Here is a 26,165-nt window from a genome sequence, read left to right on the forward strand (position 1 = left end):
CCCATTGTAAAAAATATCTTCCTCACGTCCAACCTGAATCTCCCTTCTTGTAGTTTAAAAACTTTACCCCTTGTTCTGTCATAACATGCCCTTCTAAAAAAGTCTGTCCCAATCCTTCTTATAGGCTCCTTTTAATTACTGAAAGTACTTTAAAAGTTTATTAGAGAATGAACTAGCAGTTTTTCTTTCATGTTGGTGTTATTTAGCAGTACCTTCACCTGAGCTCAGCTGTTTTTCTGTCTAGGCCTAATGTGAAGCACCATTTGAAGCATTTCAAGCTCATCCTTTTCAACAACCTGTATGGTACTGTCACCAAAATTTGGCTAGGTACCTCCCTTGGCTTTAGGCAGCCAAACTGTGACATAGGTCAAGGCAAGCCTTCCCTCCAGGACAAAGAGTCCACCAGCCACAAGTCATCCGTGGCATAAACTAAGGGAGCCTGAATGCAAACTATCAAAGGGAAGGACTTCTCCTTTCCCTCCTGAGAAGAAGAATGGCAAATTAACACAGAAATTAAATATTATCACTATGAGCAAGCCATGCTTTATGATTTTGCAATGAAATTCATGCTTGGAGTGTCTGAGAAGAGCAGCATTCCATTACAGTCAAAATATACATTACTGTGGAAGATCTAGGAGTTTGGGGCAGTTAAGTTACTGGAGTGACATACTCTCAGTCTACAGTTCCTCTGAAGGGAGCAGAATTTTGGTAGTGGACTCTTCAAGCCAGAAGACATGGGTAGGTATAATAAGACCCAACGGCTATGAGAATTTCTAAGCAACTAGACAAATTCTAACTTAGAAATAGGCAAGTACTTCAGTAGTAAGACTATAGAAACAGCTGGAGTGGCTTCTCAGTGTTTGTGGTGAACTCTGTTACGGGGGATTAAGATTCCTTCTTCCTCAAAAGACTCAAGTTCAAATAGAAATTGAACCTGGGTAGGTTTATGCTCAAGGCTAGACAGAGGATTGCAAGGGTTCCTTTTGGTTGCACAATGAATTAAGGAGTATCATGTGAAGAGCAGAAATGCTAGCGAAAAGGCAACAGAGTTCTAGCTCTTTTGGAATATTCAGTTCAGCATCACTGCACACAGGGTTTTGAAGGTGGAAACCTGGTACATCTGGACTCCTTCAACATTAGCTCATACTTGAGAGCAGCTAATCTGCCTTATTACTTTTGCTGAGGCTCTATGATGAATGCACAGTTACAAAATGACATTTTAGGTATAACTAATAAATAGTAAGAAAGGTCAGTAGTCAAGGAGCCAGTGGTAGTGTATTAAGATATGAAAATGAGATAAGGTGCTGTTAAAATACAATCTGAGTAACTAGAGTGAGCTGGGATGCTAAACAGTGCAGTAATACATTATTTTTAAGAGGATTAGAACTGAGGTATTATTAAAATAAATGCAGTTGATGTAAGTCAATCCTTTGCTGACCTGTGCTTGTGCACAGGCAATATACAGAGATTTGCTGATTATTTATACCCCCATAAGGAACTGTATAGTAATGATTTATATAGCAATGCAGATATATTCCTATTTTGATAAACATTCCATATTTTGGAGAAAAATATTTTTAACCTAGAATTCAAGTGTACATGAATGCTCAGGGTCCACGTGTATAGTCACTTTAAGTGATTCCCTTCTATTGACTTTCTAGGTTTTCTATCTTCATGCTGGTATTAGAGCAAAATCTGACCCTGGATAACTCATGGCCACGAGACAAGGCCCAGAAGCTAGGTTTCTGTGGTTTCTTTTTCATGTCCAGATCAGCTTGTTGTGTTTGTCTGTCTGGGGATTTGAGTTAGGCTCAGATAAATGCCAGGTTTTTAGTAGGAAAGATCCCAGCGGTACCAGATTGACACAGTAGTGCAGAACTGTCATAGAATCATAGAATCATGTGGCAGAGGTCTCAAACGGAGCACAGAAGAGGACATTTCATATGGAATAATATCCTAATTGTTTTAATCCAAGGTAAAGTTGTCATGCCACAACAAATACAAATTGAATATCACCTAACTGAAATCATGTACCTTCTTTTCTAGTTTCAGAGGAAGGTATTAAATAAGTTTACTGATCACAAAACAACTGCAAATCAGAACTGAGTGTCCAGCTCAAGTAAGTGGATGTGCCATTACAGACTTTGAGTTTCTTCTCATTAGATTGTACATTCACTTCCTATTTCTTGAAGTACCCTGGTTTTACCTAGTTCTCCCCTCTCTTCATTCTTCTGTGCCTCATATATGGCCCGCTCCACCACTGCATTATCTTCAGTTACATTCTCCCATATCCCATGACATTATCCCTAAATCCCTCAGTTCTCCTGTAATCTGTTTGCTTGTGATCTACACAGACAACTCGATTCCCAAGCACAGACTTTCTTGTGACTTCATGAATAAACCTCTGAAAAAGACAGATTCTGTTCCACCAAATAAGAGAAGCTAAACTGCTTGGAGTCAATTATTAGAAGAAGGGAAGATAATAAAAAGAAAGCAGAACCTCTGGGAAGTGCCAGTCTCCAGTGATTTTTCCAAGATAAGGTTTAGTGCTAATGGAAACATCTCTTCTCTCTACTTGCAACATAACCTCAGTGCTGGCACCATTACTCATGCTGAGTAATACTTTAATATGTAAATAGTCTCACTGAATAAGTGAGACCAATAAGGATGACAGAACTGTTATTACAGCCCAGCAATGATAAATTATCTGTTAAGTGCATTACTGGGCATAAAGGGCAGAATTCTTTCAACCAAGCAGAATTGTCTATACCTGACGCCAATGATAATAAATAAGCATTTCTCTTGACATATTCTGGATAATTACCTCATTCCGGAGTAAATATCTGTCTTTGGTCAAATAAATAGCACCCCCAAATATTTATTTCTCTCCACTGATACAAGACAGCCTATTCGCGTTCACATAAGCAGTTACATGGAAGAAATTTCGAGTTAGAAGAGGTGAACACTGCTCTGTTTTTTCCTCCAGTTTTATTCTTTTCAAGCAAACAAGGATTTAGATCCACATTACATCCACAGGTACCTGTGGATGGACCTTGCCCATCCGCCCATCCATCTGTAAGAAGGGATGTTGCATCCAGAGCACTATGAATGTCCCTCTGCGAAAGGGGACAGAATAGTTCTGTGTCCCTTGCTTAAGAATTCATGTTAAGCAACGTGTGGGATTAAATAAAATTCTGCTATTTATTCCCTCATTAACGGTCTACCCATGAATACTAAAGAGATGCAAAATTCATAACTAATTGTGCATTGTAGATTTTACAACAACATCTCAAGGGAGGCCAGCTGAACAGCTTTAAAAGCACTGGGGGACTAGCTGACACATTTTGTTTTCCTGAAGCTTGCAGTAAGATGCCAATACATTATTTAAAGGATAACAGAAATGGTATGTAATAGCAGGTCTTTTGGACTGTGAGGCACATATGTACAATTAGAAGCCCCGTAAAATAATGACTAGTTCATCATCATCATCTCGTAGACAAGATGCACTTAATTATTAGAGGTTTTAGAAAAGCAAATTTACAGCTGAAAACACTACAGCTCAAGAAAATTGTGGCTAATGACAATATCTGAGGAAAAAGCGGAACTTGAGAATGACTACTTGTCAGTGGATTTTAAGATGAAAAATTTGTTATAGGGATCAGTAGTTAATGAAAAATCCTTTTCCACCTTGGTAGGAGAAAATTCAGCACACAAGTTTCCAGCTGTATGGATCTTCACCAGAAAAGCGTCAACACAGTACTCAACTTGGAATGGTTTTACTACAATGGTTTATTCAGAATGCAAACATAAGGATGGTGCCGATCTTTGACAAATATTTGCAAGGCTTCTGTAATCTCATCAAAATATGAAAAGCAAGTGCCTCAAAAATCGACGAATCTGAAAAATGATACAGGGGTAATGCTGGACTTGACTGGGTGTGCAATTAGAGTCCTGAGCCTGCGTGCGGGGGAAACCTAATGGTTTAAAGAAAAGTATCCCACACAGCTCTGAGCGGTGGGATCAGAGAAAACCCTCTGCAAGCCTTGAGTAATCATTAACATGATTAATAGGAAAAAAACTGAACCAGAACAAATTAGTTACAGATACAGCTGAATAAAGTTTCATATGACAAAACACAGTAATAAAAAGATGTTCTCAACTCAAATGTAGGAACCGAGAAGAAATACAGTGCCAGAATTGCCTCTAGTTGTATTTTTGTCTTCAAAATGTTCGGGATAACTGAGTGCTAATTAGCACACGTTTTTTTCCCCATCAGAAGAAAATTTATGCCAAACCCATGCCAAAGCACACATCAGTGACATTTAGAGCAAAAGTGTCAGCAGACAGTGAAGTTTCTATTCCAGGAAGCAGAATGAATTCTTGAAGAGCTCAACAATTGATTCAATAACTGAAGAAAACCAGGTTTGGAAATGCAGACATATAAATGGCTCTGAAAACACACTCAGGACCAAGGTGACTTGCAGGGTGGATCTTAGTTCTGTGCTAAAGAACCATGATGACTCACATCCTGCAGCAGCACAGTGGGGTGGGAAGCTGAGGAAAGGCCAAGCCAGCGCTGTGGACCGGAGCAGGGACAGCTCTAAACTCAATACTGCACCCTTAACCTGTTCCTCTTCCTCACAAACCCCCCTCAGACGAAGTTTTTTTGGCTTTCAGAAGCGGCAGCAGGAAGAACAGCAAATTTTATCCAGCAAACAACTTTATTTTCTATAGAGCCTGTGCTGGGGATGAAGGCCTGCGTGCTTGCGGCCACCATGGCTGCGCTATGGAAAGCAGCAGGACTCTGCTCTCGGGGCAGGACAGGATGAACTTTCCTGAGAGTTCCCACAGATCTGCTGAATTTTCCCAAGGATCACGGGAAATGCTCCCTCCGTGGGGCATATAAACCCTTCTCTCCCAAGAGAGGGATGATTCACATTGATGCCTGTGGCGTCCAGGCCATGGGTAATTTGCCCTGACTTTTTTTCTTCTGTTTATTCGTGTATGGATGGAGATGGGATAATTAAAGTCTCTGAAATAATGAGTTTAAAGTGATATTGTGCCTGGATTGTCTAAACTAGTATTTTTCAGATGAATGGAAAGCTTCGAACAGGAAGGAAAGCCGGAGGGGGGGAAAATGTGTTATCTGGGCAAGAAACAATATAAGGTATTATACAATTACCAAGGAGAACAAGTGCTATGGTACAGTCTAGATTGCAGAGAAATTATAGTTTACATTCATTGACGCAAGCTGTTGGACCATCTACCTTCCTCCACAAATGAGCAAATTGAAGTTGGAACATTATTTTTAAGGAGCAGCTGATGTCTCAAGGGAAATATTGGAAAACATTCTCATTAGAAACAATTCTCTTGGCATAAAATATAGGGTTTGTGGTTTTTTTCTTATCGCATTTCCTTGAAAACAGGATTGCTGACTTCTTTTTTTTCTTTTTTTTTTCTAAAGTTAATTTGCTACATAATGCTCAGTCCTCAGCTAATGTTCATATTTAGCTACCTGAGACCTGATCATAGTTTCCATAACCCCACTGGGCTGTACATTACTTGATGTCATGGGCCAAATCTTTAGCTGCAGTCAGTACTTGATCAATAGACAAGGGAAAGGTGGGTGGCAAAAGTATTTGCTGTAGGTTCATGTGTAGCATCTATACCAGCTCTGATCCCAGCAAAACACTTCTAAAAATCACTTTAATAAGTGGGCTGAGGATTAAATGGTGAGCTTGGGAGATTCTCCCAACACCAGCCAGTAGGATACTGGCCATGAATGGAGTTGAGAAGTTCCAGGCAGCCCAAATGGGCTGCCAGAGTGGCCCTGATGGCTGCAAATAGTTGAAAGGACTCACATTACACTTGCTAATATCTATCTATGTCCCACAGGTGGACTGCTCCACATGCACACATTGCCCATTGGGCCCTTCCTCGCTCGTATTATGTCACAGTGTAACTTTGGATTACATATTTCCACCAGCATCTTTAAAAGAAGATGCTGTGAGGCTGGGTAATTTATAAACTAAAGCATTTGTAATTTCATGTTCAATAACAGGAATAATCCATTTATAGAGGGGAAGAAGGGTTGGTATTTATAAAAACTAACAATAGGCTGCCTATAATGAAAAAAGTTACATGGAGAATGTAGCAAAGTGGTCTCAAAATAACAACTCTTCACTGTTGTGCAGTTAGATGAATTTCGAGTTGCTACTGAAATGCTGAATTCAGAGAACCACGGAGCCTTGGGATGAAGGACGTGCTGTTAAAACAGACAGCAAGCCAATGATTTCTTCATTGGCGAATCCAAACTGAGGTTGCTAAACATGTAGAACTGACAGTGGAAACAGAAATGTTCACAGTGGCCTAAGGGCTATTCAGCCAGCACTTGAGTCTGCAATTCCACCCACAGCGCTTCCAACTGGAACATAACAACAAATGTTACAGCACCAGATGGGGAAAGTAGCAGAAAACTGAAAAAAAAGAGAAGCTAAAATTCTTATTTAAAACCAGCGCAAATTAGTGCATATGAGCTTATGATTAAGTTTACCGCCAGAGCAAAGGCAGCTGATCTGTCCCTCTTGCATCCAAGCAGTTCATTTCAGCATAGTTACACACAAAGTAAAACAAAGTGTTTTATAAAGCGCAACACATGTGGGTTGAACCAACAGGAAAATGCACCTTGAGTTTTGGCTGTGGGTAAACACAGAATACGCTTGTGGAAAAGCAAAGCAAGTCAACCAAGCACTTCGTAAATGTGATTACACGGAAACAATGAGCATCGAAGCAGTAAACCTTGCTCCCCTGTATTTGCACCAAAAAGGGAGGAACTGACTGCTCATGAAGCCTGAACGTAGCTAGGAGTGGGAGACAGAGGATGGGATATTAGAATTTTAACACACAGGAGAAGGGCATCTGCAATCTTACATAAGAAATAACGAAATAAAAAAGCATATTGTAACATGTCATGTTTGTATACAAACAGAAAGAGTGCAGTAGCAACTAAGATGGGGGAGGCATTACCATCAAATGGTGGAAAGATATTAATTGGGGCTGCTGATACAGGCAGATTCTCCAGCACAGGAATTCAGACAGAAACCAAAGCAAACTGGCAATACTTCAGGCAGCCAATTCCATCAGAATACTGAGTTTGAATTAATGTAATGCCTTTTGATGATATAGGAAAAAAATCACAAACCCTAAATTTATATTTATTAAATTGGTGGTACTGAAAATACCAGAAGATAATACACAGAGGCTTAGAGAGATTCAAAATACTGTCCTCAAGTGAACTGGGGAGGAGGAAGGAGGGAATACAGATTGACTGAGGAATCATGACAGGCAGAAGAGCAGGGAGAGAAGCAGAAGCGCGTAATATAGGAAAACGCCAAAAACCCAAGGTTAAAGAGCAGACCATGTGGGATGTTTTAGTAGAAAACAACAGGAGCAGGGTACATAATGATGTATCACACTGGACTGTTGGCAAGTACCTTGAAGTCTTCCAGACCTGAGCTGGCTATCTAATAAGGCCATGTAAAGAGGGATAGCAACGTTTGAGGAGGAGGTCAGAACCACCCTACCTCACTCTGAGGCACATGGTGCCACAATTAAAAAATCAGGCTGTAAAAGTGAGAACATGAGGAGCATCAGGTGGCAAAGGCTGGGCCAGACACATGGGTGCAGAGTTGCCTCAACACACCCGGAAAAGTGTGATGGAGAGGAATTACACTTCACCTTTTCTGGTCTCTACTGTTTTCCTACAGCTGTGCCAGTTTAGGGGACTTGGGGTTTATCTACTTTGTTTTACAAAACAAAGCAATTAAACACTGGCTTTTTCTCTCCACCACTCTTTTGCTGATAGCCAAGAGGTTAAACTGCTAATTGCTGATTTAGGAAATGCTCTTCAGGCCACTCTGTTGGTTGAAGGAATCTGAACCTACATTTCCCACCTCTCGAGAGTGAGAAAAGGTTATAAGACATGAGAAACAGGTTCTCGGTCTGCTTTGCTGAGAAGAAAGTTGTATTTTTTGTGCTCCTTTCAATGACTCAGTGGAGCGAAGGCTGGTGCCAGGTCTCCTTTCTTGGAGTGCCCTTGCCCACCTTGTTTGGGCCTCTGTTCTTGCAGATATCTACTGCATATAGGTATTTGCCTGCATCCTGGATTCCTGGATGACGGTGAAAAGGCAATTGCTTGGGGAATCCCAGTAGGTGATGCTGCTGGGTGGTAGTGTAACTATCAAGATTTTAGCAGACTTAACTGAAAGAAACCCCAGGGCATTTACAAATATTGGTTGGTCAAGAATTTCTATTTGCATGGCGATGTTTCTCTGTGCTTCCAGGCTTTAATAGCAGGGATGACCATCCCAAGGAAGGTTGCTGTGCCACACAGAGACAAGGGCGAGGACACACACACCCAAAAGTAACTGGAAGAAAGCAAAAAAAGGGATTTCTTTCATGTAGTGAAAGGCTGTACTCATAGAAAGAACTGACTGAAAGGAAGTAATGCCGGTCAGAAATAAGTATAGATGATACCTATTCCAAAAAGAATATTTTGCCATGACCAAGCACCGAGATGCTTCTATTAAGGACAAACATTATGGGGACTGTGGTGTGGTAGGGAGCAACATTCCATGCCCACTTTCTTTCTCTGGAAACAGTTGACACATTTTGTTTTCCCTTCATATACTGCTGACTGATAACAAAGATATTCCTCTTTTGGTTACTCCCATTCCCTTCCCTCAAAATATCCACTCATCACAAAAACCCCCAAACCAAATTCCAGTAGCTGTGAGGCAAAACAAGTCCTAATCTCAAACCACATTGGAGTAAGTGGCAGTATTAATTCAAAGGAATTACTCAACCCTGAAACACAGATAAACTCTATTAAAACCAAAACTGGTCTAACCAGTGTATCAGCAATTTACTCTAGTAAGAATATACATTTACTGCTACAGACTCTTCATGTCAGCATTGCCACAGTAAGGTTTTATAGCTTGACTGCACATCAGCACAGTATTACTGTGTCGTGATTGTCTTCACGTGGAAAAAAGCTAATATACCCTGCTCAAGGGTAATCTGCATCCTCTCCCACAGAGGGTTAGAAGGAACACAGTCAGAAGAAGACAAAGGCAGTGACAAAGGCTGCCTCACATCAAAACCACTGAACTATCATATTGTTTACACATGAGAGTTTTTTCAAATGCAGCGAATGCAGTTATGAGTGTAAATTCCATATCCTCACAGTCCAAAGTAACATTACTTTGGATAGGTGAGTTGGAAGGAAAAACAGAGGATAGCAAAAACAGAAAAGTAAAGCAGCAGAGTGTTCTAGCTACATATGACAGAAAAGGCAGGGAACACCCAATTTAAATGAGACACCAGAAGAATGCAAACCAATACGCTGCAAAATAATTCTGATGCTTTAAATCAAAACCTATTGCTTCTACTTTATAAACTGTTTTTCTCATTCAGGTAAGCTTTTGGTCTTAGACAACGTGAAAGAGACCTGTTTTTTGATTCAGATGATTAAACTAGAAATAGCACTGAGAGCAAACGCTGCAGGAATGCTGCAGTACAGAAGGAATTAGAAAAATCTCACAACATCGGTGACTACCAGTAAGGCAGCCTGATCCGAGCTCTTCACAGCTGAGAAAGCAACCTTAGTTATGCTTCATCAAGGCTGGTATTTATTTTAAGATCATACTAAGACATTCAAACTATATTTCATTCATCAGTGGCTGCACGTAAGGGGAGTCCATCAGCACCCAGTTTTCAGTCTCTATTTGCAATAATACTCTTCGTACTTTCTCTACCTGAGAAGTTTATACTTATATAAATATCAGTTCTCATTCTGTTTTCATTATTTTTCTGTTAGATTTGAGCTTTAAGGAAAACATGTAAACGGAAGGAGGGAGCTAGATGATTGCAGTCTTGCTTTTTGCCTACAAACATACATTCAGAATTACTTGAAGAAAATACTTAACAGCTCTCTTTCTCCCCTTTTCTCCTGCTTCCCAAGACACCTAGTCTCTGGTAAGCAGGATTTAGAAAACTATTTTGGGGATTCATATACGATAATTGTGGCACCTAATTTTAATGTGATTCAGAGGATCAAAGTCTTTACTGCCTCAACACATACACCACTGATCCCATATATGAAACCTAAAGCAAGCCATGATACAGTTTATTATATTTGTGCAAGAACTGCATCTGCTCAGGGAGTGAAAGGGGCCATTCTGGATAGTGTTTCCAAATTTTGTTGGAAAGACTGCTTTTGTTTTGCTCTAAATTTAAACACAGTAAGGAAAAGAAGATCAAAAGCAGATTTTCTTGGGATGGGCAACATCATCTCAATCTCAGCATGAGAAGTTACAACGTAGGCTAAATTTATCAGCAGTTTCAACTGAGTTCGGCTAAGTTATGTCTGTTTTTCAAAAATGACAGCTGAGTGAAAACCTATTTTGCAGTATGACAAAAAAAATAGTTTTGAAAAGCCTGAAGGTCAGATTTTTAACTCGGGTACTTGCAGAAGAATGGCTGGGAGGCTGCACGCCTGCACGCATTCCTGTCAATTCCACATAATGAGAAGCAGTGACCTGAAACTTAAGGCAAATTTTTACTTGGGCAACAGTAACATCTAGGTTATGGCCACTGAAGAGCTATAGAAGTGCTAAAGTCCTTGACAGAACAAGCAATCTACCTTGTTTGTTTACTCCAGATAAGTTACAAGAAACAACAAGACCAGGAGGTACGTAAGGGCCAACGTCCAAAGTAGACTAAAGAACAAATGTTCAAGGCCAACGGCATCTTCAGCAAGAACATTTTGCTGCTGAGAACATTATTCCTGCTATAAGACAAGAGAACAGACAACTTGACAAATGGCGCCATTAGGTGAAAGATGGAAGTATTTCTGATAACACGACCAATAGCTCATGACCCAACCTACCCAAATTCTTCTTCAAAGTCTACCAGTCATTTAATGGCACAAATTGATATTTGACTGACAAGTTCACGACTTACTGTACACCACTTTAGCTTAAAAGGCAGTCAAATGCAATACAACCTATCAGAAACCCAAAGGTACATGATAGTTTTCAGCTCGGATGCCTGCTACAAATTTTTATAGCAGATATCCAATTTGGTACAAAAATAGTGGAGCAATCTGATCTTGTGCTTCACTGACAAACCAGATTGAATCTGGGCAGCTCAGCATATTTCTGTGTGCTACTCCATTGAAACAAGACCTTGATGTAGTCTAGTCAAGGGATCATGATCTGTAATAAAATCAAATAACCCAAGAATCCAAAAAGCACATATAAATTTCAGAAACTATATTCAGAGAATATAAATAATTTCAGTGAAACCAAGCTCAAAAAGCAATACTCTTTTCAAGTAATGTTAGCAAAATTTAGAATAGATTTTCAAAGGTATTTAGTATTCAAAGCTGTAGATAGGTCGATTTTCAAATGCATCACTCCTGTTAAAAATCACTGGTAAGAATGTGAAGAAATTGCCCTGGAATCCCAGGCTCCTTCTTTCCTCTAGAAATTCCTACTGAACATTTTTCTGCACTAGTTGGTACTTAGGTGACAATAGGTTTGTTTGGTGGTTTTTTTCATTTGGCTGTGAACAATGAGAGTCAAGGCAGCCACTCATCAGCAACAAGAAATAATTTAAATTCTTTTTGCTTAATGTGCATGCCGGTATGGGCAATCAACAAGCAATAATATTAAATCCGCGGATTTCAGAAAGACAAAAAATTCCCCTTTCAGAGATGAAGATCACAAATGTTACAAAGCATGACCTGAGGAGAACTGAGGTTTTAATTAAAAAAAAGCCAGGTTAGCAAACAATAAACCTCCCTTTCCATGGGAGAGAGAGAGAGAGAGAGTCAGGGAGAAAGAGAGGGAGCGCCTTCAGTTAGCTTGCCATTAGCACAAAGGAAAACAACTGCAGGGCTTAGGGAGGATTTAGCTTTAACAAATGCTTATCACAAAGTCATGTCACTGCACAGTATTGTTCTGTATTTGGAATGAAATTAATTTCCAACTCCATATTAACCTCTTAGGGACCCTGCTTGGTGGAGGAATTTAATCCTTTGGATTTTGGTGTTTCACCAGCAAGGGCCATTTCTAGACTTGGTGAGTTTGACAACCTGAAGAGCACTTTATTAAAAGGAAAAAAAAAATAGAAAATCACTTTCTGTCCATAATGGACAGCAGAGATTTCAGAGCACGGATAAGTTGAGTGCGTTGAAACAAACAGGTAAGAAAAACAAAATAAAAGGGGAAATACTAATTCCCATAATGCATTATCCCTCTGTGCTGATCCACTGATACTGCAGCAACATGCTTCAAGCCATGCACTAGTATAATAAACCATTTATTGTGATGGAGTAGGTGTTTTCCAAACTTATTGAAAAATACGTTTTCTGATGTGATCAAGAAAGAACATTCAGCTGGGTAACAATCTGTAGCCTTACCATAAAGTAAGACAAAAGCAGTGATTTAGAAAGCAGTGAAAGCAGGAATTTAGTGCTTGTGGGGAAGCCCATTTTCCCATCTTTATTAGTCTTAGTGCAACAATCGCCTTTGTTGGTCTCTGCAGGACTCTTTCCCCGCTGCATTCCAGGAGCTGAGAGAGAGGAGCCCTCTGGAAGTCAGACAAAATCTGCTGTCGCTACCATATTAGGAATTAAAGCGAGCAGCAAAAGCCCCTGGCTGAGCAGAGAGAAATCAACAGGGAACGCGTTTGCCTCCCAGCCAAATGAGCAAAGCAAAGTGATTGAGGAAACAAAATAAATAATAATTAAAAAACAAATCCCAGGCAGTAGGACTGACTGCTTCTTTATCTCTTTTTACTTTTATCGTGCTTCCTACTGAAGTGTAGCTGGAAAGTAGATTTGAAGATATGAGCAAACCCTGTTCCTCACATTTCTTGCTGTGGAGTGAAATAATCCCAAGATACATATCAATGATCAGCTTCAAATGTTTTTAACACATTCTTTTTGGCTGGAAAGCCATCATTATACTGCAGTGGAGCCAGTGTAAATTGCTCTCACTCTATTTACACAAATTTCAGTTTATAGCCAATCTGTCCCTTCCACCAAAATTTCCACTAATCACAGATGTAGTCACTCTTTCACTGGTGATCAGCTTGTAGAAGGAAATCTCACCTGAAGTACAAGCTTTGCTAACGATTCAGCTCTTTGTGCATGGAGGCACAACGCAGGACTTGCTAATACACCTCTGCATATGTACATGCATGTATTTTGGGCGATCTTTATTAAAGAGGGTCTGTAAGATAACTATTCATTATGCCATTGGTGAAAGGATGCGATTTCATGCAGATGTAATTGAAATCTATAGGTTTTGTATCTGCTGTGCATGAATAAGGGCCAGATCTGCAAGGCACATCAGTGCATAGCCTGTAAAATATGGGTAAGTCTTTACTCCTATTATGTGGCATTTGGGAGTCCAAACCCAGTGCTATGAACTGTCCTGGCTCTACTCTCAGCATTGCAAGTGCTGTGAGGTGGTGGATGCTCACAAGATACAGATGCTTCAGATCACAGAATCACAGAATGGTTGGGGTTGGAAGGGACCTCTGGAGACCATCTAGTCCAACCCACCTGCTAAAGGAGCTTCAACTAGAATAGATCACACAGGAACGTGTCCAGGTGGGTTTTGAATGTCTCCAGAGAAGGAGACTCCACAACCGCTCTGGGCAGCCTGTTCCAGTGCTCTGTCACCCTCAAACTAAAGAAGTTTCTCCTCATGCTCAGATGGAACCTCCTGTGCTTCAGCCTGTGCCTGCTGCCCCTCACCCTATCGTTGGATAGACTCCACTGAAAGGAGTCTGGTCCCATTCTCCTGACACCCACCATCCCAACAGAGAGGAAGGACTGCTGGGGTTTAGTGTCTTGACCCATGCACCAGCCCCACATATCTGGCGATGTGCCATGTCCCCTCCTGCTACTCAGCAGCTCCCAGCACCACCATTCCACCTCCTCCCAAAACACATAAGAACGCACCCAACAGCATGCCTAAAAAAATCGAGGTATAGGTGAGGTTTGGGTTTCTGTGCTGAAATCCTGATGAGCTTTGTTTTTAGCATTTGTTATTCCACAGAAAGAAAACAGTGTAGAGAGTAAGAAAAAATAGGGAGATGGATACATTGTTGAGCAACAACAGTATTTCAGCCTCAGTAACCTCACATGTCACTTGCGATGGTTGCCTTTGGTTGAAATGGGTAGGGAACTGTCATATCCACCCATTAGGCTCCCATGGCATCCCTTGTCTCATACAACCAAAATTAATGAGGTGGTTTCCTCACAGAATTTTATTCAAAGGGTTGTAAAGATAGTGGCAAAAATCATATTTTGCCCATGTAAATATTGCCACCTCTTCTGAGAGGAGAGGTGATTTATGAAAGGTGGTAGACTAACAACAAAAGAGAAGATTGTATGTTTGTCTCGTATTTGTTCAGGGGAAGAAAATCAGCAGGATCCCGTCAACCAGCATGTTGTCTTGCTTAAAAATAAGCAATGGATGAAGGAATGCAGAAATAGGATGGTAGTCATGGCTTTCTATAGCTTTTGAGACAAGAATAAAGCTGCAGTTTCCTAATTATAAAGCGCTCACCCTCTAGCGTAGTGATTTAATTGTTATGTTTTCTCCTGTCTTGCTAAGGTGTTGTAGTTGCATGCTGTTGTCAGCTCCAAGCACGTTGATTTCCTGAAATCCAGTGTTAACTATGCAAATATCCATAAACTACAGGAACACTAGCAATTAAAAACTGTGCATAATACAGCTGAAGTTGCATCAAGATACTCCTATCCACTCCCTAAAAAAATCAAAGGTCATGACACCAAGCAGTGGTGGAAGATGACAACCGTACCTTTGTAGGGTGCAACACCATTAGGCACTCATTGCCAGTGGGAGCATGGAAACTGGGCTCCCCCCTGGGGCGTGGGACAGTCCTCTGCTTAAAGCTGAATTCAGGCTGATTCACCCTAAAAGGTGATGTGGTGGCACCTAGAGGATCAAACTAGAAAACAGCCTACAACCACCTTCCTTCTAATTTGAGTTCATTCTTCTTTTTTAGCTGGAGTGATGAAGGAAGTTGCATTCTGTTTTCTCATTTATGTTTGTGGCTGATAAAATAAGCTGGTGTGCTGGGTGGGAATTAAGGGCAATACGGAACTGTGAGGTTGGAAGCCCTGCTCCCTTCCATTCCAGGTTATGGGACTTGTATCTATACCACTGATTGAAAAGGGACACACAGGGCAGAGTAAAGAAGACTCAACTTCATATTAAGTTCACTAGTTTTTCCTTCGTAAGACAGTTACTAAATACTTTGTCACAGATATTGCTCACCTACAGAGGAGTAGTGTTCAATTAAGAGTTAATATCTCACACAATTATTGCAGCAAAAGTTGCAGATTGCAAAGAAAAACAGTGAAAAATATATGAAAAATATAACTTTCATTCTGCTACAATTTTCTGTCAGCTAACTTTTCCCCAAATCGGGTAGAACATAAGCTCTTGCTGGCACACATTTGGTATCTCGATTAGATTTTGACAAAATAAAGGCTTAAAGTGCCTTTAAAGCTTTAAAGTAAAGTCTATTACACAAATTTGCCTACAACACGTTATGCATGACACCGCAGCATTTCAGATTTATTTTTCATAGCATCTGTCTCATTCTAGCCATAGCAAATTCCAGACAGGGCTGTAAGCAAAACCCACAGAAGCTTTTCAAAGGCTCTGTATTTTCCTGCTTCTCCTGGAATTATCAGTGCCTTTGTTTCATAAACTTTTGAACTTGCCATAAACATGTCAAAGTATTGTCCTTCACCCAACCCCAGACTGTGAAAATACAGTAGAATACAAAAACACTTGACATTTATTTTAAAAAAATACCCATATACCCCAACTTGATATGTTTTACTTTTTTGTAAGTAAAGAGGTGACTTTGCCAACCATTTCTAAAGGATTAAAAAGCCTGCTGTGTCATCTCATATATCTTCGTTCAGTTTCTAATGCAGCCAGAGAGCACAAAGGCTGAGAGAAAACCTTTTATCATTTGCAGTTATCGACTGGGCGAGAATACAGTATTAGGTACCTTAGAAACTTTCAGCTAAAACTTCTTTGCTTTGAAAAATGGCTGATCTCCTAAATGAAGGAGAGCAAGCAGTCTAACTTCAAAAAGGTCGTTATTATTATCCAGAAATCTAACACATTTTAAGAAAAAAAATTATTGGGGCACTTAAAATAATCATCTATTTCCTATTACATTGTTACAATAGCTCAAAAGTTTTTGGATGCTCTAAATCACTTTGTACACCAGGATGAGTTACTTTGTGAGAGTTTTAGTTGCCTCAAATGGTAAGGTCTTTTATTTAAGAATATATATATATCAGAAGGCAAAACCAATTTAAAAAATAGTTGCTTCAAAAGAGTGAAAGTTAGTGCTTTGTCCTGAGGCTCTTTATTCAAAACGCAGCTTATCTTAATATTACAGGTTTATAGCAAAATGTAGGGAGAATCCTTTTCTCCTGACAGCCTCTTGCAACTGTCAGTGCATCGTGGCATCCACAAACTGGAAAGTCACAGGTAAAGGCTGATATGAAACACTGGAGTAATGCCCCAAACTAGGTGCCAAGATCTCTGCAAGATAATAATATAAAATTCTATACTTTCATAAACAAATTTGTAACTTTTATATATATATATATATATGTACTCATATATAAAAATGTATTTTAAAAATCTTTCTACTTGCTTATGATTCCTGGGGTTAAGCTTTGCTTTTGCATCTGTCTTCTCTTTCATTAGGGATCAAAATCCAGGCCTTATTCTAAGTCATCAGCCTATTTTCTGACCAGAAATAACCCCCCGAGGAACTCTGTCATTGATATTTATGCCAGAAACCAGCTCCTTTAAGTACTATTTCATTAGAGAATTAAGACTGCAAAATCTACTGTATGGAAACTTTAAGAATATTCACTGCTGCTAACTCTTCTGTTTTTATCACAGTCCATGAGATAGAGTATATTTCTCAAAGCCTTAGTTTCTCAGCATTATGTTATGATGAGAGATTCTCAGCTTGCATTTCAAGTAAAAATAATTTCTCTAATCCTCATGGCCAGTAATAAAAGTCTGAAAGCATAGAACCCAAAGCTTCCAATCAGGAGTAATTTATTTATTGCTACTTAAAATGTATTTATTTTTAAGCCAAGAGCAACAATTTTGAGAACTTTGGTTTGGCAATATCGCTACTGTCCTCTGCCTTCAAACAGCATGCTCTAAAACAGAGCTATTTGTGACCTTTTTCCTTATGTTTTCTCTCAGTTCCCATTTCAACCACTGTCGACATGCGGTGATAAAACCTTTAAAAGCATTGTCAGAAAGGCCTTTTACCAGTAGTTTTGCCTGACATTTCTCCCAGGAAATTTTCAGAACTGAGTCGGAATCAGTCAAAATAAAGTCTTCAGAAAATTCTTGTTGGTGTTCTCCTTGGAACTAGGATGGTGGCATCGCTAACGTACTGGACTGGGTAAAACATCAAAACAGACACGGGAAAGCACCAGAACTGTACCGACTGACTCGCTATCAGTTCAGCATGAACTCATCCATACAGGTATTTTTCTAACTACTGTAGCCTTTGTTGCAGTGTTTTTACTGTTGGGAGAAGATTTATCGCTATGTTTCCTATAGCCCTCTCCCAGCTTTAAGTGTGATAGAAAGCTCCCTTCTCAATTATTATTTAGGTTTCCTCCTGAGAAGAAAATAAAGCAATTTATAAGACTAATCAGACAAACGTAGGGTTTTGAAGTGCTGGACATACAAAACCCTCCCTGCAGTTTCCACAACAAAATAGCTGTGCCACGTCATTCTCAGATGGTGCCTGTTTATTTTGCTTTGGTTTCGTCAAAAAAATCAAACTTTGAGCTCTGGAAAGCATGAAAGAAGGGTGTCACACAAGAGGGACGGACACAGAAGAGCAACAGGTCGGTACGTGATCAGTGGCTCCTTGGTCTCACATGGTCGCGAGGAGACCAGCACCTGAGTCACGCTCTTCCTCTGAATCACTTGGAAAGAATCTGTCCTTCTCTGCTGCTTACAAACGGAGATAAGGGGCAAAAAAACAAGGCTTTGTCTATAGTTTAACTGTTATCCTGAAGATTCCTGACTTGTCTGGTATCCCTCATCCTGACGTGCAGTGCTCGTGGGAACTCTGCATTTTATCATGCTCAATTGCCAGGTTTCTTGCTCAGGTTTGTTAACACAGATTAAAGATTTGGATTGCTTTAACCACAATTCCTCTTTCTCTTTATGTCCTGACTGTAGAAGGTAACTATTTCACATCTGTTTATGCCGTGCCCTAAAAATTTTGATCCATCTCTTAAAGAGACTTCTAAGTAGGGAGCAGTAAATACCCAGATCATCATTTTATTGTCTTGATTCATAGCACAGCACAGCTGACTTCCATGGATAGTTGCCCGTGACTGTAACCTGAATCCAGGCATTTCCTTCCAGAATTCAGTGCACAAGCTCCCTTGTTGTTGACTTTTCATTGGATTTTATTCGCACATGTAAAAGAAAAGCGGGAACACTGCAACCAGCCAATCTGATCTGTAGCACACACACGTGTTATTTCACCAAATGGTTACTTCATCAAGGTAGTATCTTCCGGCCAAGCTAAAGGAGATCATTTAGAAAGACATCAAACCAGACTTACGGACTTCAGGCTGCTTTGTTAGCTCATATTCTTGGTCTTTAAGTTGCTTTCACATGAAATCTCCTGGGATCACTCTCTTATCACTTATCAATCATCCCCATTGCTCTGAGGTGCTTTGTTAGAATTTAAAGAAATCCAGCAAACTCAAAAACCTCTTAATAGTTATGAGTGTCTCTGAAATGTATATAGTCTTTTATTTCTTCATGTATTGATTCTGGTAGCTTTAGTTTATGTGGTAGCATTTTCTAATGACTTGGTTTTCACTGTTTCATGTTAAGATCTGAAAATAGCATAGTAACACAACTATTGCACAATACAAAAAATTGATTTAGTAGTTGAGAGCAATTATATAGTTGAGCTACATTACATAAAGCAACACCTTACAGAAGTATTTAAACCCATTACAATCACGTCACCACAGATTCAGCTTTGTACAATGACTGTCCTGAATATATTCAGCTTTGTTTAAAGAAGGTAAAATCTGTCTTTCACCTGTTGACTGCCATAACTTTTTCAAAATACTAATTAGGAGAGGAAATGGAAAAGTTCTCTCTATCTTCGTGGTGCTCTATAGGTCTTCCAAAGGATTAATGAAAACATGATTTAAGTCCTGGGAAAGGTAATCAAATACAATTGGAAGCACCCATTCATATGTAGGCACAGAGTCAATAAAATCAGTTGACTGGTTTCAAATGTGACATTTCTTAAGAAGTGCAAGAGACAAGCTAGCTAGTCTTCATGTCATCATTCCATCTAGAACTTTTAACATTTAAAGGGGCCATGGAGTTGAGCGCTACAACCTGTTTAGCCTTTAATTACAAAAAAAAACCCAACAAACAGAGTGAGAGAAACAGAAAGAAGGGGTAAGGAAGGAGCATTGAATCTAATGGTTAAGAAGTTTACCTGAAGGGTGGGTGAAAGGGGTTAAAGCCTTTCCTCCAGTGCCTATTTAGTTATTTATAAGAGTGGAATAATTTGGGCACAGTTACATTCTAGTAGCTAATTACCGAGTGTCGAGGAGACTCCCCTGGGAAGGAGGAGATTTGGTTCCCTGTTCCAAATGGAATTTACACTCCCCAAATGCCAAGTTTGAAAATCCTCTTGGCTGTGTTTCTCCCAGGAGGAGAATCCTTGGTACTCTCAAGTTTTGAGGACTTTAAAAGAGTTCTGAGGAACTCGGAGCCTAAAACTAGCCTTTTTTTTTTTTCTAAACTGTTGTCTTGATCTCCTAGACACTTCCATAAACATTATTTTCATGCTGTTCTCTCCTACAATGGAAATAAAAAATTCCTTTTCACAGGCAGTGTTTGACAGTCCTCCTATGGTACGATAATATAACTCTGTGTGTTGCACAAACAAGGCATCCCAGATTGGATTTACTGGCAGTTAAAAATGCTGCATCCAAAAACTTAGATATACTGAGAAATAAGGATTGGCCAAGTCTGCTGCAGACAGAGCAAGTACACGGGCAGCGCGCAAGAGGTGAGTCAGTGGGATTTGTGTTTGACTAAGAGCTCTGCGTGACACACATCAAGTAAAGGCAGGCACAATTATCGCATTTATGGCCATGGAAACACAATTCCCCAGCTAGTGCTCAATAGACAAAGGCAGCTGATCGGTGAAAATTATGTGGTGCTCCCCCGCAAAAGAAGAATAAGGACCACATTGTGTTACATATTTAGATGCTCGCCAGCACCCTGCTAGGTCCCAATCCCAGGCTTGGTCCCCGTGCCACAAAACCAATCGTGCTGCCCAAAGCTGCCTTTGAAGCAACCTCAGTGAGAAAATGGTGAGAAACTGATTCTAACAAAGCAAAGAGACAAGGAGGCACGTCAGACGACATCAGATAATTTAAAACTGCGCACAGCTCCCTGCTAGAATAAATGGGCACATCACTGTCATCATTGGTGAAATTTTATCTGTTCAGATAAGCAGAGAATTAGGCCAATAATGCCCTACCAGACTAAATTATGTAACTACTTATCTGTAAAGGTTACCTTTGTTTTCTTTATAATGGAATTATCTCCACAAAAACAGTTATTTAGCCACTTAGTTATAAAACCATGTAGGAACACCACAATTTCTATCTTCAGTTTATGATTGTCTTTCATTAATTCCAATAGTGCTATATAATGATAATGAATCACAACAGGGGCACTGCTTCAGATATTGTAGCACAGTATATCCACCAGACTAGAACAACTACCTGCTGCATTAGGATAATTCTGACATGCTTTATCTGTTCTTTTCCCATTATTTTTTTTGTTCCGTTTATTTTCTCTGCTCTCAGCTTCCTAATCTAAGCAAAAACAATGATAATATTTTCGTCTTTGATAAATTCCATAGTGACATCTTAATTTATTTTTGAATTGGTCTGCCTGTTTCAATTGAGATCAATAGTCAAGTCCACTAGACATATCAAGACCAGCAAGCGAAAAGGCGTACTTGTCAAAACTTGAAAAGTTGACCCTAACCATACCATCCAACATTTAAAATATCAGTAACAGCCCTTGAACAAGTAACATGACATATTCAGTTGTTCAAAATAATGGGATTAACTTTTTTTTTAGGCCTGATCTCACTGCGTTGCATCTTGCTAAATTGTTTACATCTGTGCTGAATGAGTATAGAACCATGCCTTTACAGTCTGGTAGCACCCTGCACCATCTTTCATACACAGCTACATGATTGAACAAGTCTTTTGTTGAACTAGAAAATCAGGTTCATGCTCATCTCTCAACCGATTCCCTAATAAAGATTTTTTCCATCTTGCAATCTGAACTTCATTTTAAGGACTAAGGAGAGATGAAAACTGTATTTTCCCCGTCATGAGAATTTGTCTTGTTCAGATCTAAAAATCACCAAAACATATGTTAGGAATGTACTGTCTTCGTTTGTATGTGAATAACTTTTTACTTGTTCCTTCTTTCTTTCTCTCTTGAGGTAAGATAGTCCATGTCCCCTGCTGGCATCTAAACCCCCTACCTGATCTTGCACCAGGGAAGTCATTTACTGTTGTGACTGTAACCTCTTTTTTGCAATCTATTGCTCAGTCATATTAAGCTTGACAGATACTGCACAGACTTTTCAGACTCTTACAACATCAGCTTCAAGTCCATAATAAGGCTGCTTAAGTCTAAATCCAAAAGGATACAAACTACAGATATATACATGGCATCTCGAATTCTGTAAAGGAATCTGCTAGTGTAGTACTGACTGGATTACATAATAACCGAATTTTCTTAGCACATAATCTATCAGAAATAATGCTTATATGACTACGATCATAAAATGCTAACTTAATAGAATATGTTCTACGAACATTGTTTGCCTCTCTTCAATTTCAGTACTTAAGGATGTTGAAATGGAAGTTTATCATAATGTTCAAAATGGCCCTTGCTCTTAGCAGAAACAAGTTAAAAAATACTAGTGGTTGTTTTCTATACTTCCACAGTATTTGGTTACAACAAAATGAGCATTTTCATAGTGATGAAACACCGGCACAGGTTGCCCATAGAGGTGGTAGATGCCCCATCCCTGGAAACATTCCAGGCCAGGCTGGACATGGCTCTGAGCAACCTGATCTAGTTGAAGATGTCCCTGCTCATTGCAGTGGGTTGGACCAGATGACCTTTGAAGGTCCCTTCCAGTCCAAAGTATTCAATGATTCTATGGCCATTTAAAATACTTAAGTGGGGCAGAGTATGATAATATTTTTGCAATGTTTAAAACACTTGTTAGTTCATGAGGGGTCTCAACGTCAGAGCACATTAGTCCAAAGGCTCTTGTCATCTCGGTTGTTCAGCTGCCCTGCTCTGAGCTCCAGGTACCTGCTGTACACAGGCTCAGGTTGTTGCCTCGCATTTTCCAACATATTTTGCACTCCCAGGCAGGCAGTCGAGGGTCTGCTTGGCACAACAAGCAGAGCAGCCTGAACAAAAGGAATCTCCATCTCTTTCCTAATCTCTTTTTTCTTAATCACGTAATAATATGAAATAGTTATTCTCAATACTCTGAGGTTAAGATTGCAATAATTCTAAAAGAGGAAGTCTTTCTCTTCTCTTGGAAATCTTACCAATGTATAGAAAATAATGAAAAGAGCCCATTTTAGCTGCTGGCCACCTTGTTGATATACTTGTTAGAACTAATGACCCGTGGATCTTGCCTTTTTATATTTTTTTCCCTTTTTAAATTACTAGCACCAAGCTCTCAAGTTTACCTTACACAAGGCTAGAAAAAATGCTTTTCCTTCGTTTTCAAGATTCTTCTTTTGCCGCGTAAGATTAGCTGGAACAATGCTCTGCTTCAACTGATGTTCAGAAATTGGCTTGGTGGCTCATTTTGAGACCAACACAATCTTAGAAAGAGATTGCATGTATTTTAGCGCTAGTCATTCATATACAGAAACGTCTTTTTCATTAGGTATCTTTGAATAAGTTTCATTGTGCACGTACAGAGTAAGAGATAACCTGGCCCCAAACAGCCAGCAATACGGATACAGCCTAAAACTATGAATGGTATATGTATATACCTTTTCCATCTCACAGGCTACAATCAGAATATCAGTTTAGATAATTTCTTGGAAAACATTCATCAATATGCAATTTCTTCCTCAGTGGTGGAATAAATAAAATCTAGCAATTAGCAACACCCCACCACAAGTGAAACAGGTAGGTAGAAAGAACAAATTTGAGGTAAGCAATCCTCTTCCTTTAAACCAAACATGAAAATTAATACTGTCTTTTTTCATGTGATTGATACTTGAACTAGCACAGCAATATTTACATGCCATAAAAGTCAGAATTTACTCACAGCTGGAGGCTAGTATTCACAACACTGCTAGTTTACCATCATAAACTGTCTCTTTACACAGTCTAACCGAGTTGAAGCCTGATCCATGACCAAGACTACTGTGCACAAATAAACAGTAACAACGCGATTGCTGTATTAAAGAATTATAGGCTGAACTGTCAGGATAATGTCAACTACTATTGCATTACAGATTTTTTTTTGTATGAGGAAGACAAGATGTTTTTATTTTGCATTCTTGAGCAAAAGCATTCATTAGCAGCTCTCAGAGTTATGCTTAGCTTAATCCAAGTTGGGCATGTGATATCTATATTTCAAACTGCCCATAAATCACTCTTTGAAGATAAGCATAGGTTGTTAAAAGAGAACAGTCAAACAATATTTCAGAATTTTGGTATTGAACTCTCTTTATAGAAACAAAATAATACAAACATTGCCTGCATAAGTCAGGAGAATGTCATTTGAGTGTATGAGATAAAAAATAACGCACTTCTTTCACACATGCCATGAAAACAGAATAAACACGATAAAGGTATTTGTCACTCTTCCAATTCTGTGATGATACTGTATAGTAGGGTACATTAAACTAGCACTATAAAAGGTGGATATAAAGTTCTTCAAGTCTTCAAAATAAAAGTATTTTTATGTAAAAATTTTGCTTTGTTCTTTCATTCACAAGGTAGTTTGTAAAGTTATAAAAACAGTATTCATCTAAAACAACTGTTTGTGTATAAACTGGCATCATTATTGGTGAAGCTATAAAAATAAGAAAAGGAGGAAAACATGCAAAAAGCATTACAAAAATGGTTTGCACAAATTTTCACAAAGCATGCCACCTAGCCCAAATAGATGAGAAAGCATTTGCAATTACTGGCAATAAGCAATGGTTTTCTTAGTACCTATAAATACCTAAACTCAGCCACAGTGCAAGTTTCTATCAGGTGCAAGTTACCGTTGCTCAGAGAAATACAGTAGGTTTCCATTATAAACCTAATAATACACTGAGCTATGAAGCAGTTTTGTTTTCACTCCCTCCAACCCCATCCTGTTGTTTAGCATACAAGAGGCAACCATTTGGAACTGGTTTTTTTGATGCTGGATGATGGTACAACTTATGAGCCCCAAGAATCCATGAAGCAGTGACATACTTTGGATTTCTGAACATAAAACATGACACAAATCTCTTATATGTCTTACAGTTCCCTGGTAATACAGTCATAGTCTTCATTTTTTTGATCCTATGTCAGATGTTTCCAGCTGTTATGCTGAAATACTGTCAGTCCTTGACAAAACTCTGCATCCATGTATATTAACTTAATGTATACATATAGTTTTCTCATAAACATGCATAAATACATACATTTATCCCATAAACCTTACGACTGGCTGTATATGATGCAGAATGCTAATTCCATATTGTACAGGGGGAATGTTTATTCATTTCTTCCAGAATGTCTTGGTTATAGGAACTACAAATTATTCTGCTTTGGAAACAGTGTGGGAGTGAGGGAGGATGACACCTGTTCAGCACCACTCCTGCATTACTCCCACGCAAGGGATTTGCATAGTAATAGAAAAGCGTTTTTGCAGGTTTTTATTTACTACATAAATAGCTGTACACTATAGATTATTGACCATAGCACTGAGCATAACAAAGTGGATCCCACGTTTCTGCTCCTGTTTTCATTTGTTGTAACTATGAATTACAGCTGCAGTTCTTCTAGCATTATTTTTCTACCATACTCTTTTATGTTTACTGCCATTATTATTACAACAACAACAGGTATGCATCTATATACATTTTCCAAATAGTCTTAACACATTATATGATTAATCATTTAAATAATGAAATGATCAGCTTCACGACATTGTTCCCATTACCTACATGAACTTGTATGTATTCTCAGGTATCCATGACAGACCAAAACACTGTCCCAGCAGTGCAAATTTCCTTAGATATATCTGGCATGATTCAGTGACATTCAGCCAACTGAAAACTTTTTGAAATTGTTTTCTAGTCATTTGGCTAGGTGCCTGTTTGGCTGATGCCCTTTCCCACTCCCGGGTGATTCATCTCTTCCTACCTCGGAGAATCAATTCAGTGGAAATTGCCCTTGCTTTTCTATAGCAAAGAGACAGCACTGCAACCGATTTCTCTGGAAAATGCTAACCCAGTTTACACAATTTCAGAAAGTAGTGGAACTATCTAGTCTTAAAAGGGTATAGTTATTTTAAATCTCAACTTACCCTAAGGCAAAGGACTCCCTCCCCCAAATAAATGGCTGTCTTGCATACTCAGATCAATAGCCTTCCAGCTCAAACCAGTTAAGGGCTTTAGACAGGACTACGGCTTTGCAGAATAAAATTAAAACAGAGAGCTAGAAAGTCATTCTGCAGTTTGGGGAGTGTCTGGATCGAACCCTTCAGGAAATCCATGGCTCAACAGCCTGGACTGCAAGGTCTTCTCTATGTGTCCTCCAGGAGGGGAGTGGGGCAAGTGCTGCAGGAGCTGCCCACCATCCTTCTTATTATTTGTTTTCCTGTGGCCTTACAAAGCTCCTCTTATTGCCTGACTACAACCACATTCATCCTGTGACCGCAAGGTTTTT

The 26,165-nt window shown here is 39.3% G+C and overlaps 1 protein-coding gene across 1 annotated transcript in view; it reads right to left on the reverse strand.

Moving 5' to 3' along the window:
* The window catches only part of SYT1 (synaptotagmin 1), a gene marked incomplete at both ends in the record, with an annotated part of 99,371 nt that overhangs the window by 5,733 nt on the left and 67,473 nt on the right, over positions 1-26,165 (reverse strand). The gene's annotated exons all lie outside the window — the stretch shown is intronic.

The sequence above is a fragment of the Nesoenas mayeri genome, assembly GCF_963082525.1.
Source record: "Nesoenas mayeri genome assembly, chromosome: 1".
Classification (NCBI taxonomy): Eukaryota; Metazoa; Chordata; class Aves; order Columbiformes; family Columbidae; genus Nesoenas; species Nesoenas mayeri.